This window comes from Bison bison, unplaced genomic scaffold (genome assembly GCF_000754665.1).
Source record: "Bison bison bison isolate TAMUID 2011002044 unplaced genomic scaffold, Bison_UMD1.0 scf7180017864342, whole genome shotgun sequence".
Taxonomy (NCBI): Eukaryota; Metazoa; Chordata; class Mammalia; order Artiodactyla; family Bovidae; genus Bison; species Bison bison.
The window spans coordinates 681,981-685,460 of record NW_011494914.1 but is presented as its reverse complement, the minus strand read 5'-3'; positions in this window follow the sequence as shown (position 1 = coordinate 685,460).

Genomic DNA, 3,480 nt, shown 5'->3' with positions numbered 1-3,480 from the left:
GGGGACTCTTTGCGACCCCATGGACTGCAGCACGCCAGGCCTCCCTGTCCATCACCAACTCCAGGAGTTCACTCAAACTCGTGTCCATCGAGTCGGTGATGCTATCCAGCCATCTCATCCTCTGTCGTCCCCTTCTCCTCCTGCCCCCAATCCCTCCCAGCATCAGGGTCTTTTCCAATGAGTCAACTCTTCGCATGAGGTGGCCAAAGTACTGCAGTTTCAGCTTCAGCATCAGTCCTTCCAGTGAACACCCAGGACTGATCTGCTTTAGGATGGACTGGTTGGATCTCCTTGCAGCCCAAGGGACTCTCAAGAGTCTTCTCCAACACCACAGTTCAGAAGCATCAATTCTTTGTTGCTCAGCTTTCTTTATAGTCCAACTCTCACATCCATACATGACTACTGGGAAAACCATAGCCTTGACTAGACGGACCTTTGTTGGCAAAGTATTGTCTCTGCTTTTTAATAAGCTGTCTAGGTTGGTCATAACTTTTCTTCCAAGGAGGAAGCATCTTTTAATTTCATGGCTGCAGTCACCATCTGCAGTGATTTGGGAGCCCCCCCAAAATAAAGTCTGTCACTGTTTCCACTGTTTCCCCATCTCTTTGCCATGCGAGGCATGGTTTGGGGGAGGGCAAATGCTAACCTCTCAGACCATGGTGAGAGTGGATTTGGGACAGGCAGTCAGCCCTCAGGGGGAAGGTCCCGGCCGGGCTGAAAGTGCGGAAGACCACCTCTGGGTATGAGAACTTGCCGATGGCCTCCCAGAGGGACTTCTCATCCAAACGCAGCCTGCGCGTCAGCAGACAGCCTTGTGTTTCCCTCGCATTGGTCCGCACGTTGGTTTCCTGGGCTGCATAACACAGCAGGCTGGGGGCATGAACAACAGAAGTTTATAGTCGCAGCTTCAGAAGTCAAAGTCCAAAATCAAGGTGTCGGCAGCATTGGCCACTTCTGAGGCTGAGAGGGAAGCTGTCCCAGGCCTGTGCCCTGGTGTCTGGGGGTTCATTGGCGACCTCTGATTTCTAGAAGCACCACCCCCGTCTCTGCCTCTCTCGTCACACCGCCTCCTCCCTGTGTGCCTGCCTGTGTCTAATTTCCTACTTTTCATGAGAACCACCGATCATATCGGAAGGGGCTCACCTCCATGGCTCAGATGGTGAAGAATCTGCCTGCAATGTGAGAGATGCAGGTTCGGTCCCTGGGTCGGGAAGATCCCCTGGAGAAGGAAATGGCCACCCACTCCAAGATTCTTGCCTGGAGAATTCCATGGACAGAGGAGTGTGGCGGGCTACAGTCCAAAGAGTCGGATGTGAGTGAGCGACTAACACTGTCACTGTCCCCTACAGCAGCGTGACCTCATTTTAACATTTCCTCCTTGAATTCTCCTTGCAGTTTTGTCAGAAACTCAACTGGCCATATATGGGCGGGTTGGGTTCTGGACGGTCTGTTCTGTTGCACGAATCCGCGTGTCAGTTCTCCTGTCTGGACCATATTGTTAGGATTATAGTAGATCTCGAAAGCAGGCCACGTGAGTCTTCTAAAGTTCTCCCTTTGGAAAATTGTTTTGTTTATTCTAGGGAGAGCTAGGAGCCTGGGCAGGCTGGGGGTGCACAGGCTGGGCTCCTGGGGCACAGCCAGGGGACCCCTCCATAGAGAGGGAGCAAGACAGCTTCCTCTAAGGGCTGAAGGGTGCTGGCCGACATCCCCACCCCCTCCCAAGCGGCCCTGATGCTGCAGGGGATTTCCTTTCATTCTGGAAGAGAGGCTGAGAGTCCGTGACGCAGCTGCCATGCCTGGACGGAGGTGCCTCCTTTTCTGGGAGGGGCTGTCGGGCAGACAGCCCTGATTGACAGAGCCTGCTGTCCCAAGGCCCCCAGCTCACAGGACCTGCCTCACAGTGGCCTGTCCTCCCCTTTACTGGTCATTCAGGACGTGCAGGGCCGTGTGATAGCTGCTCACCCCTTGGATACGATCACTGCTTCTCCAGGACAACCTTGCGGGGCAGTATGGTGTCCACTCTCATCCGTTTCACAGATGAGAAAACGGAGGGTCGGAGAGGGCGAACCCCTTTCATTAGGTTCAGCCAGGATGTGCTCAGCCGTCGTCTTGGATCCTGTCACTTCTATTTGTTTGCTAACCCTGTCCTAGGAAAAATGGTTCTATTTTCTACGGAGGGATAGACGCATGGTTGACATAAGTAAATGAATCCTCGTATCAGGAACTGTGGAAGTCAGAGCCAGCCCCTGGGGTCCTTCAGCCGGGAAGGCGGGCTCAGGACGGAGTGTGGCTTCTGCCACCCGTCTGGAGAACCCTGCTGCTGTCAGAGATGGATGCTAACGTTAAAACACAGCAGTTACGAAGTGTTCATGGCTGTGGGGAAGCACATCACCGACCCTTATACGGCGGTGGACACCAGGCAGCTGTTAACGTCTTGCATGCGTGTTGCAGGTTGTTTGAGGGCAATGGAGCGTTGCAGACGCAGCGAGGCCGCCCCCCCACCCCAGCCCATGTGAAGCCCCACTCTCACTCTGATGTGCTCCACCCTCATCTGTGTTCCCGTGGCTTCACCATATCCATCCATGTCACAAAGGCAGCCCTTGGGTCGTGTGCCTTAAATCTGCACGCGTGGTCCCAGCCTGGACCTCTCTGCTGGCGGCTTGTTCTTCTTCACTCGGCGTCGTGTTTATGAGATGGATCCCTGCTGATAGGTGGGATTCTGTTGTGTGGATAACCCACAGTTGATCTGTTTCCCTTTGGAGGGATGCTGTGTTTTCTTCCTCCGGTTTTTGTTTTGTTTTGTTTTGGATATTTTGGCCAGTCCAACACAGCCAACAGCCTTGCGTGGGTCTCCCAGCACACCTGCGTAAGCCAGCCAGGATATCAGGTGTGGCCCTCTGGAGGCGGACTGCTGTTCAGAGCACAGCGCATCTCCTGAGTCACTGGCGTGGCCACGGTTGCCCCAGAGCCCTGCGCCAGCCAAACCTGGAGTTCATGTGTTAAAAAGATTTTTTTCCTCCCTCCCACCCATTTCCTCCTTCCTTTCCCTCTTCCCTCCCTCCTTCCTTCGCCTCTCCCCTGCACCTGCAGTGTGGGATCCATACACACCAACCAGGATGGAAACCCTTGCTTTGCCACCCACTTGTGGGTGAACTGGGGCAGGTGTCCACGTGGTGCTGTGGTTCTGTCTCCTGGCTGTGAGGTGGGGCGATAATTCCCTTGGGGAGGTTGCTGGGACCCAGAGTCACCCTAGATGGGCGGTGTGCTGGACAGGGTTTTCAGTAAATGTTGGACGGCGTCTTCTGCTCGCTTGTCGACTCATTGCTGCATTCTTCCACGCTGCGAGCCCTCAGGGCTCATGAGGGTGGGCCAGCTCCCCGCCCGGGCCCCTGAAGCTTCCCGCCTGTCTCCTTCCCCAGCTGAGCCCCGAGGTCAGGTTCTCTGGTGGGTTCTGTGTTTGTCTCCGCAGTCTTTGGCCTG